The sequence below is a fragment of the Somniosus microcephalus genome, unplaced genomic scaffold, assembly GCF_052327205.1.
Source record: "Somniosus microcephalus isolate GS21.2 unplaced genomic scaffold, FLI_Smic_1.0 unresolved_chr1, whole genome shotgun sequence".
Lineage (NCBI taxonomy): Eukaryota > Metazoa > Chordata > Chondrichthyes > Squaliformes > Somniosidae > Somniosus > Somniosus microcephalus.
Window position 1 is genome coordinate 137,076,257 of NW_028225179.1, and position 13,128 is coordinate 137,089,384.

Consider the following 13,128-nt stretch of genomic DNA (forward strand, 5'->3'; position numbering starts at 1 on the left):
CTTCTAGGTGGAAGAGGTTGCGGGTTTGGGAGGTTCTGCCGAAGAAGCCTTGGTGAGTTGCTGCCATGCATCTTGAAGATGATACACACTGCAGCCACAGTACGCTGGTGATGGAGGGAGTGACTGTTTAAGGTGGTGGATGGGGTGCCAATCAAACGGGCTGCTTTGTCCTGGATGGTGTCGAGCTTCTTGAGTGTTGTTGGAGCTGCACTCATCCAGGCAAGTGGAGTGTATTCCATCACACTCCTGACTTGTGCCTTTTAGATGGTGGGAAGGCTTTGGGGAGTCAGGGGGTGAGACACTCGCTGCAGAATACCCAGCCTCTGACCTGCTCTTGTTGCCACAGTATTTATGTGGCTGGTCCAGTTAAGTTTCTGGTCAATGGTGACCCCCAGGATGTTGATGGTGGGGGATTCGGCGGTGGTAATGCCGTTGAATGACAAGGGGCGGTGGTTAGACTCTCGCTTGTTGACCCCGATGGCCTGTTTCTGTGCTGTAAATTCTATGTAATTCTATGCACTGCTCTCGTTCCAGGTTGGCAGCTCACCATCCTGCAGGTATTGTCCTGAAGACACGAATGGCCAGCCACCTTCTTAGTGAACAATCACCTACGGCTACAATCTCACTGTGACCTGGAAACTGCATCTTTGTTTGGTTGTCTCTGGTTTTCTATCTGCCTTTCCTTCTACGATCTTATGACCTTTGACCTACAGTAGCCTAGTGGTTATGTTACTGGACTAATACTCCAGGGAAATTGAGCTCATATCTCACTATGGCAGTTTGAGAATTTGAATTCAGTTTAAAAACCTGGTACCAGTAAAAGTGGCCATGAAGTTGTCGGATTGTGGTAAAAATCTAATTGCTGTCCTTACTCAGTCTGGCCTGTATGTGGCTCCAATCCCACACCTATGTGGTTCACTCTTAACTGTCCTTTGAAGTGGCCGAGCCACTCAGTTGTATAAAAACTGCAACAAAGAATAAGACTACAGTGGCTCACAAGGTCCACCACCACCTTCTCATGTCAATTAATGCTACCTTGCCAGCAATGCACACATCCTGAGAATTATTTTAAAACTGGGCGGTGCCTAGTATCTGCTCACTAATTATAATCTCGAGTAGCTTCACAGAGTTTCTGACCTTTCTTGCTTCTTTCAATAACTTCAATCCATCCAGCATTCCCCTATCATTGGCTCCCTTCAGCACGTGTCCCTGTATGATGAGAATCTGCTGCTGACTGTACTGGTCTCCAGCTGAAGTCCCCGAAGGTTCCCTCTCCAGGTCTGTTCCTATCCTAGCCTTATCACTTACTGAATCGAATTCTATCCACTCAGCCTCAGAAAATCTCTTGTCTTCTCTCCCTGTAAGTTCCTGCATCTCGAAGGTCAGAAATCCTTTTTAAGCTGCTGATTAACAGACACTTTTCATATCTCTTCACCTTTGTATTGTATCCCTCTTTCTCCTTTATGAATATTGCACAATAACCACACCTCATGGGCTCCACCTTAGTTATAATTTTCTCACCTGTTTCCCTTTCTTGTTCTATCTCTCCTGTTGTCCCTTTAGGTTATACTTTTTTAAAATTTCAAACATTCCCTTTTAATTTTTCTTCTGTCTACTATCCCTGTTTTTACCTTTTACTTCGCTGGGGTTTTCTTTCCTGTATCTGGTCTCTGGTGGTGTGCTGTGTCACCTAATTCACACAGGGGTTTTATTTCACCTTACTTCTCCTCCACTCTATCCCTTTCCCCTTAACTTCTCAAGTGTTGTCCCGTTAAATCTACCTCTGTTCTTTAAGAAAATACCGAAAGTAATTGGTCTGCTTCTGTTTCCTGGTCGCTGTTATTTTTCCCAATTGTTGAAACTTTGCACTGTTAAAGAGGCTTTGGAGGAAGTTTAACAAGTTCATGCTGACATTAAACGCTTCACATCTGGAATATAAATAGGAGACACGTTCCACAGATCATTACTTGCCACGGAGACAGGATCGGTATCGATCTGATAACATACTGTACAAGAGACTTCACTTTGCATTCCAAGGGCTGATCAATTTACACTGATCTATTATAATGTTGTTTAGAATAAAGGGAAACTCTCACTTTCTGTCCCTGGCGCTCAAACCCAAATCTGTGAACGCTCCCTGTTTAGGATTCTGTTACCTGTGTCTGTATTTTATTTTACACGGTGTCTCCTCACCTTAAACTCTTCAGTAGCTTCTTCCAGTGGCAGCACCTCGTGGTTTTGATGACTTTTTGAAATCTGACAAACCAGACAGATGGGCTGTTTGTCGGTTTTACAAAATAATTTCATCTTCTCCTTGTGGCGGCTGCATTCCTGCTGACTTTTAGCATTTTGATCACTTTTTACAAATGTCTCCACGATGTTGGCGAGGGTACGGTTGGGTCTCAGGTTCCTGGAGGAAGTCTCCTTTCTACAGACGGGACAGGCGGTGGTGACAGCGCTCTCCCAGTACCGGGTTATACAGGATCGGCAGAAGCTGTGATCACAGTCAAGACAGGGTCTTTATACAGATCATGGCACACAGCACAGGAGAGATCACCTTCCATTTCAAAGGACTGGTCAGCTTGCACTGTGCTCCAAGTAAATTGGTGATCAGTATAAAATGAAATTGTTTCAGTTTCTGTACATGATTTGAGCTCAAAGGTTATATATCACAGTCCAGAAAAGGGCAGGGAAACACAAACAGATGGGTGTGGTCCTAGAACTCCTCAACATTATATCCAGACCCCAAAAGCAGTTTAGGATTCAACAAAGGAGGACAAAGGGATTAATTAAGAGGGGGAAAATAGAGTATGAGAGTAAGCTTTTAGGGAATATAAAAACTGACTGTAAAAGCTTTTGTAGATATGTGAAGAGTAAAAGATTGGTGAAGTCAAGCGTAGGTCCCTTGCAGTCAGAATCAGGGGAATTTATAATGGGGAACAAAGAAATGGCTGACCAATTAAATACATACTTTGGTTCTGTCTTCACAAAGCAGGACACAAATAACCTCCCAAAGATGTCGGGGAACATAGGGTCTAATGAAAGGGAGGAACTGATAGAAATCAGTATTTGTAGGGAAATGGTGTTAAGGAAATTGATGGGATTGAAGGCCGATAAATCCCCAGGGCCTGATAATCTACATCCTAGGGCACTTAAGGAACTGGCCCTAGAAATAGTAGATGCATTGCTGGCCATCTTCCAAAATTCGATAGATTCTGGAACAGTACCCATGGATTGGAGGGTAGCTAATGTTACCCCACTGTTCAAAAAAGGTGGTAGAGAGAAAACGGGGAATTACAGACCGGTAAGCCTGACATCGGTAGTGGGGAAAATGCTAGAGTCCATTCCAACTGGCCACCTCCCGATCATCTGCAATATGGTGGAAGAAATCATCACTGACAATTGTAGGAATTAAGTGAGAGCACAGAGTGCAAGCCTGAGGGGAAACAGTGCGAGAAGCCAACAGATAAAAGGGGAGAACCAGTGGCAGAGAGTGAGAGTGGAGAGAGAGAGAGAGAGAGCCTGAGGGGAAACAGTGCGAGGACAACAGATAAAAGGGGAGAACCAGAGGCAGAGAGTGAGAGTGGAGAGAGAGAGCGAGCCTGAGGGGAAACAGTGAGAGGACAACAGATAAAAGGGGAGAATCAGTGGCAGAGAGTGAGAGTGGAGAGAGAGAGAGAGAGAGAGCCTGAGGGGAAACAGTGCGAGGACAACAGATAAAAGGGGAGAACCAGGGGCAGAGAGTGAGAGTGGAGAGAGAGAGAGAGAGAGAGCCTGAGGGGAAACAGTACGAGGACAACAGATAAAAGGAGAGAACCAGGGGCAGAGACTGAGAGTGGAGAGAGAGAGAGAGAGAGAGAGAGCCTGAGGGGAAACAGTACGAGAGGCCAACAGATAAAAGGGGAGAACCAGTGACAGCGAGTGAGAGTGGAGAGAGAGAGAGAGAGAGAGCCTGAGGGGAAACTGTTAAGTCTGTGTGTTCCAGTTGTATTAAGATTAATTACTGACACAGACTACAAGAATAAAGTTTCAACAGGTCTTTACTAGTTGGAGGTCAGGACTATACTAAATACAATATCACTACACAGTACTTATATACCGGTGGTCACCACCGGTATTATGTATGCAGCAGCCAGAGAAAGTAGTACATCTCTTAAGGTGGAACAGGCTTAAGTTCTCTTAAGGTGGAACAGGTTACATACACCACAATCCTCCCTTTTTAGCTTAACAGTCATATCCCCATTTAACATAACATAATAACATATATACATATATAACTTCAGGTATCAACAGTTCAAAGGTTCAGTCTCTCAGGAGGCCTTCTGATTCGGTTTGGATAACGCCTTTCAGTGGTCTCTGATTCTTGTTGCTGAGGTGACTCTTCTTGTTGGTTTCCTATGTATTGGACGTCATCATCAGGTACAGTCCCTGCCGAAGTAGATGCTTCAGGTTCATTAACGTCTTCCACAGTTGTCTCTGTCGCAACCATGGGTTCGACCCTTGCTCTTGATTCTACCAGTTGATCCGCATGACGCCTTATCACATTGTTACCAATATCTACTGTGTACATCAGAGGTCCTTGTCTGGCCCGAATTGTTCCGGACTGCCATTTTTCGTTTCCATAGCCCCTTGCCAACACTGGTTGTCCTACGTCGAAACTTCGAGTGGACTTGTTATTAATATGCCGGAACTGTTTGTTTTCCACTTCCCTCCGCACATTTGGTTTTAACAAGTCCAACCTGGACCGCAACCTCCTGTTATAAAACATCATGGCAGGACTTTGGTTAGTCACTGCATGAGCGGCGTTTCGATATGCCATTAGGAAATTGTCCACCTTGTGTTGTAACGGAATCTGATCATCGTTCATGGCCTTTATTGCCTTTTTGAATGTTTGGACAAATCTCTCGGCCAACCCGTTTGTCGCCGGATGATATGGGGCAGAGGTATAATGTTTCACCCCATTCTTCTTTAAGAATTTTTGGAATTCTTCCGACACGAACTGTGGTCCGTTGTCCGAACATATCTGTTCTGGCAATCCGTTCCTTGCGAATATTGTTCTTAACACCACAATTGTCTTTTCTGAAGTAGTGGTATTCATCTTGATCACTTCTGGCCATTTGGAATGTGCGTCCACCGCAATTAGGAACATGGAGTCCATGAATGGACCAGCAAAGTCAATATGTATGTGTTGCCATGGGGCTGAAGGCCATTCCCATGGGTGTAGCGGTGCGATCGGAGGTGCATTTTGCACTTTTTGGCACCCAGCGCAGCTTTTTGTCAACTCCTCTATCTGTTGGTCAATGCCCGGCCACCATACATAAGCCCTAGCAAGACTATTCATCTTAACTCCCCCCAGATGACCTTCATGCAGTTCCTTTAGAACTCTTTCCCGTAACTTGGGAGGAATAATCACTCTTGTCCCGTACATCAAAGTACCATGGCAGACGGACAGCTGGTCTCGCCTTGCCGAGAATGCCGGTAACAGAGGATCACCATGTGTTGGCCATCCCTTCACTGTCACCTCGTAAACTCGGGACAGTGTCGGGTCGTTCCTGGTTTCTCTTTCAATACTTGCATTGGTGACTGGTAAACACTCGATGATGGTCGAATGAAATAACTCAACAGGGTCAACTTTCGTCGTCTCTTCCGCTTCAGGTAGTGGCAGGCACGACAGCCCATCAGCATTGCCATGCTGCTTTGTACCTTTGAATTCTATTTGATATTGATGTGCCCCTAGGAAAAGGGACCATCTCTGGAGTCGCTGTGCTGTCATCACCGAAACACCCTTCTTAGGGTTAAAAATGGATACCAACGGCTGATGGTCTGTCAGAAGTGTGAATTTTTGGCCCTGCAGGTAATGATTAAACTTCTTCACTCCCCATACAAGGCTGAGAGCCTCCCTATCGATCTGCGCATAGTTGCGCTCAGCGGAGGTCAATGATCTGGATGCAAATGCGACTGGCCTTTCCGTGCCATTTGGCAACTTGTGTGAGAGTACTGCCCCAATACCATATGGAGAAGCATCACAAGCCAACCGAATAGGCAGTGTCGGGTTGAAGTGAGCCAACACTTCCTCTGAGGTGATCAATTCTTTGCTTTTGCGAAATGCCTTCTTACAGTTTTCGTTCCATTCCCATGGTACCCCCTTCTGTAAAAGAGCGTTCAGCGGGTGCAGTACCGTGGATAGATTCGGTAGAAACTTATGATAATAGTTAATCAATCCCAGAAACGACCTCAACTGAGAGACATTATCCGGAGCGGGAGCCTTTACAACTGCCTCTATCTTGTCAGGAGACTTATGAAGCCCCTCCCTGTCAATGACATGACCACAGTACGAGATCCGCTTCTGAAAGAACTCACATTTCTGCCGATTAACTCTAAGTCCATACTCTTTCAGTCTGTTGAGCACCAGTTCCAAGTTTGCGAGGTGTTCTTCATCACCATCACCTGTAATCAGAATATCGTCCAGGTAACATTGTGTGCCTGGAATTCCCTGTAATACCTGCTCCATGGCCCTCTGCCAAATTGCCGGAGCCGATGCCACTCCAAAAACCAGCCTATTATACCGGTACAAACCTCTATGCGTGTTGATCGTGAGGTACTGGCGTGACTCTTCTTCAACCTCCATTTGCAAGTACGCCTGTGCCAGGTCTATCTTGGTGAAGTGTTTCCCGCCAGACAACGAAGCAAAAATATCCTCAATCCGCGGAAGCGGATACTGCACCATGTGAAGCACCGGGTTAACGGTGATCTTGAAATCTCCACAGATGCGAACCTTCCCTGGTTCTCCTGGCTTGTTGCTCGAAGGATGTTTCATAACGGGAACAATGGGCGTAGCCCACTCACTCCAATCTACCTTAGACAGTACACCTGAACGTTCTAGCGCTTCCAGTTCCGCTTCTACAGTAGGTCGTATTGCATAGGGTACCGGTCTGGCTTTGAAAAATTTTGGTTGTGCATGTTCATCAATCTTGATGTTTGCCGTAATTCCTTTCAGTGTTCCCAGTCCTTGCTGGAACACCTCTTTAGCATCATCCAATATTTTGGACAATCGTTTAGGTTTGACATCTGTTTCCCCGGAATCTACTGTTAGTGCTTTTAAGGAGTGCCAGTCCATATTCATTTTCCTAATCCACTCCCATCCCAGTAGTGGTGGACCTCCTTCAGGTAGCACATATAAGTCCATTACTTGGCTTTCTTCGCCCTTGTGGACCACTTTTACCTCTATCTTTCCGATGGGGTACACTCTTTGCCCCGTGTATGTTTTCAATATAATCTCCGTATCCCGTAGGGGAATATGTTGGAATAACCTTTTGTAATCTTTCTTATTCATGACCGTCAATGCCGATCCAGTGTCCAATTCCATCTTTACTTGGACTCCTGCTATCTGAAGAGTGACCCAAATTGTCTGGAGATCTGCATCCTTACCAACGTTGTGTACTCTTAAGCTACTCAGTTCATTACTGCTAGCGTCTGAATCTGACTTCTGTTCATTCGAACTGGTCTTTGTCACCTTGTGCACCTTTATGTATTTTCCTTGCGGTGACTTTTTGTTGCTGGTCTTTTTTCCTGACCGGCATACTTTAGCTATGTGGCCAAGCCTGCCACACGTTCTGCATTCTTGGTTTTTAAATCAACACTGGTTCTGATCGTGCGTTGTCTTTCCACAATGATAACATTTTACAGTACTCAAACCCAATTTGTTTGTACTGAGTTCCGGTGACCGTAGCTGCATTACTGCCGTGCCTCTCGCTGCGGCTTCGTGTGCTGCTGCCATAGTGACCGCTTTCTCAAGCGTCAGCTCATTCTCCTTGAGCAGTCGCTTTTGTGTATCTTCTTTTAATAATCCTGTTAAGTATGTGTATTGTATTGAACAATTAACACAAAGACTTAAACGTATAACTCAAACAGGTCTTTACTGGTTGGAGGTAGGGACTATACATAGGTCTTTACTTCATGCCCACAGGCGGGAACTGAGGGGGATCAGTACCCACAGTACTATTTATACCCCTATGGCCAGGAGTGGTACTGCGTATCACTACGCCCAACAAGTAGTGCAGTCCTGTCCATAGGTTCAAAGTAGCACACATATTACATACACAACATTCCTCCCTTCCTAGCTTTACAGTCATCTCCCCATTTAACATAACGTAATAACATATATACATATATAACTTCAGGTTTACATAACAGAATAACATAGATAACTTCATGTCAAAACAGATCACAGATTCAGTCTCTGCGGAAAACAGTTCACAGATTCAATCTCTGTGGTGGAGTCGGTTCACGTTGCTGGAGTGACTCATTCAATAGTCCTTCCATGGATTTAACAGTTTGAACTTCCGAACTGAATTGGCTCCGTTCGGAGGGACCACGTGTGTGATCTGGTAGAGGTAATAATGGTTCAGATGGGTCATCTTCTGTTTCGACTTTTCCTTTTCTGCTTCTTGGAGACTCTCTGGGCTCCACTGTCAGCTGCCAGCTGCATGCGCAGTTCCTCCTTCTCTCCCTCCTTTTTCCGTAGTAGAGCCACCTTCTCCCGATGTTCTGTAGACTTTCGGTGCTCCTCCATGATTTCTGTATGGTGGGAGTCGAAGTTACAAGTTGGGCAGGACAGGACATAGTAATATTCGGTGTCGTCCTGATCTAGGCCAGCGAGAGGGTCTTCTATTTCCTCCATACCCAGCTGGGCGTTAGACAGCTTTTGTTCCAAGTCCAGACATCTTTCCTGAAGAGACTTCTTCATGCGTACCTCTTCATCCAGCTTTTTCTGGGCTTTCAGCAAGTCGTTTACTAATGACCTCATTTGAGATTTTACTACTTCAACTTCTTTTGGAGATTGATTGATCGGACTATTCAATCCCTCTACCGGAGCAGCTGTTTCAGCGGTCTGTTGTTCTACGTTGACGTGAGTCAGCGTACTTTTGGCATCCAAGGGCTGCTCTGTTGCAGTCATCTCAGTCTGTGTTGCCACCTCAGCTCTTCCAATAACCTTTGATAGCTCCGAACCCCTTTCCTTTGAATATTGAAGTTCGTGTTCAAGTTTTTCCCATTTCAGAGTCCTGTCCTTCAGCATATGCAGGAGTTGGCTGACCGTTAACTCCTCTGACATCAGACGTTTTGTGTGCTCCTGCTCCATTTTCTCCATCAGCTGCTTCTGTTGTCTTTCCAGATTCTCCAACTCTATATCAAAGAACTCTTTCGTTGCATTCAACTCTTGCTCACAACGGCGAAGCATTTGTTCTAATTGCTGTTGTAGTTTGAAATGGAGTTGAGTTCGAGCCCGGTGTCCCTCAGAAATGGGCACATCAGTAGACTTGCCAGACTCAGAATCCACAGTTAAACTATGTTGTTGTTGCTCAGTGGAATTCTGTGCTGAAACTTTGTCTTTTGCACCTGAGTTGGGCTTACCATCATCCGTTCCAGAGTCTGGGCCGACTATCTTCACCGAGTTCTCACTCGTTATTGTTTGTAGGAAATGCCAGTCCATATTCATTTTCCTAATCCACTCCCGTCCTAGTAGTGGAGAACCTCCTTCAGATATCACATATAAGTCCATTATTTGACTGTCTTCGCCCTTGTGGACCACTGCAACCTCTATTTTCCCGATGGGGTACACTCTTTGCCCCGTGTATGTTTTCAATATAATCCCCGTATCCTGTAGGGGAACATGTTGGAATAACTTTCCGTAATCTTTCTTATTTATGACCGTCAATGCCGATCCAGTGTCCAATTCCAGTTTTACTTGGACTCCTTCTATCTGAAGAGTGACCCAAATTGTCTGGAGGTCTGCACCCTTACCAGCGTTGAGTACTCTTAAGCTAGCCAGTTCATTACTGCTAGCGTCTGAATCGGACTCCTGTTCGGTCACCTTGTGTACCTTTGCGTATTTTCCTTGCGGTGACTTCTTGTTGCTGGTCTTCCTCCCTGACCTGCATACTCTAGCTATATGTCCAAGCCTACCACAAGTTCTACATTCTTGGTTTTTAAACCAACACTGGTTCTGATCATGCGTTGTCTTTCCACAACGATAACATTTGCCAGAACTCACACCCAATTTGTGTGCACTGAGCTCCGGTGACCGTAGCTGCATTACTGCCGTGCCTCTCGCTGCGGCTTCGTGTGCTGCTGCCATAGTGACCGCCTTCTCAAGCGTCAGCTCATTCTCCTCGAGCAGTCGCTTTTGTGTATCCTGTTTAAATAAACCACACACAAATTTGTCTCGAAGTGCCTCTGTCAGTCCCGTTCCAAACTGGCAATATTTCGCTAATTTACGCAATTCCAGCAAATAATCAGCATTGCTTTCATGCTGTAGCTGCCTTCTGTTATAAAATTTAAATCATTCCGCTAGCATCAGCGGCGTGGGGTTTAGATGATCTTTCAGGACAGTAACAATCTCATCGAACGTCTTATCCGCCGGTTCATCTGGTGATAACAGGTGTTTCAATTGCCCGTATGTCTTCGCACCCATTAAATTTAATAATGTTAGAGCTTTATCTTGGTCATGAATTTAATTGGCCTTACAATAATTTTTTACTCTTTCAACATATATGGCCCAATCTTCGAGGTCACTATCAAAGGTGCTAATATTCCCGTGTTTAGGCATTGTAGATTTGCAATTTCTCAGATTTTATTTTGTTTACTTGTTATCAAAGATGGCGGCTTCCCGCTCTTGCCGTCGTCCTCCGCCCACAAAATGGCGGTTTTCCCGCTTCTGCCTTCTTCCCCAGCGGTTTTCCCGTGAAAAATGGCGGCTTTCCCGCGCTTCTCGCTCTCCCCGCCCACTTCAATGGCGGTTTTCCCGCGCTTCTCGTCGCTGACTTTCAGCCCAACTGCGGCTCTTATCTCCTGTGCGATCGCTGGTGCGCCGCCCGCCCGAAACGGTTCTCAGCCCTTATCACCGGTGCGATCGCTGGCCCGCTAAGCGCCTCCCGCTTGAAGCGGCTCCCGGCCTCTGGCTCACCCGCTCGGCGGCTCTTGCTCGCTCCCTCCCAGGCTCTGGCTTACCCGCTCGCGCCCTCCCGGGCTCTGGCTTACCCACGAGGTTATGGAGGCTTCAGGGTCCTAATGCCTGTCGCTTCCAGTCGCTGGAAGCTGTCAGGATTTCTGCTGCCCTTCAGTTTTCAGTGGGGTGTTGAGGATTGGAACCTCTCTTCAACGTCCTGTCTTTGGACGAAGCCGCTGTGGAATAACTGCCGCAGGGTTCGAACCGACTCGTCGCCAGTGTTAAGTATGTGTATTGTATTGAACAATTAACACAAAGACTTAAACGTATAACTCAAACAGGTCTTTACTGGTTGGAGGTAGGGACTATACATAGGTCTTTACTTCATGCCCACAGGCGGGAACTGAGGGGGATCAGTACCCACAGTACTATTTATACCCCTATGGCCAGGAGTGGTACTGCGTATCACTACGCCCAACAAGTAGTGCAGTCCTGTCCATAGGTTCAAAGTAGCACACATATTACATACACAACAAATCCACACACAAATTTATCTCTTAGCGCGTCTGTCAGTCCCGTTCCAAACTGACAGCTCTTTGCTAGCTTACGCAATTCTATTAAATATTCAGCATTGCTTTCATCCTTCAGCTGCCTTCTGCTGTAAAATTTAAATCATTCCGCTAGCATCAGCGGCGTGGGGTTTAGATGATTTTTCAGGACAATAACAATCTCCTCGAACGTCTTATCCGCCGGTTCATCTGGTGATAAAAGGTGTTTCAATTGCCCGTATGTCTTCGCACCCATTAAGTTCAACAAAGCCAGTGCTCTCTCTGCATCTGGGATTTTATTTGCTTTACAATAATTTTGTATGCGTTCTACATACATGGCCCATTCTTCGACGTCGCCATCAAAGGCATTAATGTTCCCATGTTTAGGCATCGTTGCAATTTATTTTATTTTATCCCAAGATGGCGACTCCCCGCTCTTGTCTTCATCCTCCGCCTACAAAATGGCGGTTTTCCCGTGCTTGGCGGTCTTCACCCACTGGCTGCAATGGCGTTTGGCGTGCCGCTGTTGCTCCCCTTTCCCAGTGGTTAGTAACTCCCCCGACGCTGTCTCCGCTTCACCGCGGCTCCCTCGGGCATTCGCGCTTCCCCGATGTCGCGCCTCGCAGCCCTTCTTGCAGCCCGGTTATTAGCACCGGCTGCGTTCACCTTCACCGCGGCTCTCGCGCCTTCAGTCGCCCCAGACGCTGCACCTTTTTGGCCCGAAAGCGGCCCGGCCCTTATTACCAGCCGCGATCGATGTCCCCACGCTGCGCCCTTCGGCCCGAATGCGGCCCGGCCCTTATCTCCGGTTGCGATCGATCTCACCGCCCTTATTCCTCCGTCTTCCTCCCCCCCCGTCTGTACAGCCAACGCGGCCGACTTTCTGCTCGCGTCGCTGACCGGCTTACCCACCACCGAGGTAGAAAGAAGATAGCTGACTGCCGCTGATGGAGGCTTCGAGTTCAGGATGTCTTCTGCACTCCGGTTCTCGATGCCTGCCGCGCGACGTGTCTTCCAGCAGGGTGATGAGGGTGGATGCCTCTCTTCGACGCCCGTTCTGTGGACGAAGCCGCCGTGGATATAAACTGCCGCAGGGTAAGAATCGGACTCGTCGCCACTGTTAAGTCTGTGTGTTCCAGTTGTATTAAGATCAATTACTGACACAGACTACAAGAATAAAGTTTCAACAGGTCTTTACTAGTTGGAGGTCAGGACTATACTAAATACAATATCACTGCACAGTACTTATATACCGGTGGTCACCACCGGTATTACGTATACAGCAGCCAGAGAAAGTAGTACATCTCTTAAGGTGGAACAGGCTTAAGTTCTCTTAAGGTGGAACAGGTTACATACACCACAGAAACAGTGCGAGGACAACAGATAAAAGGGGAGAACCAGTGGCAGAGAGTGGAGAGAGAGAGAGAGAGAGAGCCTGAGGGGCAACATTGAGAGCACAACGGATAAAAGGGGAGAACCAGGGCCGATAGTGAGAGTGGAGAGAGAGAGCCTGAGGGGAAACAGTGCGAGGACAACAGATAAAAGGAGAGAACCAGGGGCAGAGAGTGAGAGTGGAGAGAGAGAGAGAGAGCCTGAGGGGAAACAGTGAGCGGACAACAGATAAAAGGGGAGAAC

The 13,128-nt window shown here is 46.7% G+C and overlaps 1 pseudogene across 1 annotated transcript in view; it reads right to left on the bottom strand.

Annotated features, from left to right (window-relative positions):
• LOC147095980 (zinc-binding protein A33-like) overlaps positions 1 to 2,750 on the bottom strand; it is a 94,266-nt pseudogene extending 91,516 nt beyond the window's left edge. Inside the window, exon 1 of the transcript XR_015074843.1 lies at positions 2,194 to 2,750. The product of XR_015074843.1 is annotated as a zinc-binding protein A33-like (transcript). The remainder of the gene's footprint in view (positions 1 to 2,193) is intronic.
• Positions 2,751 to 13,128: the final 10,378 nt, after the last annotated feature.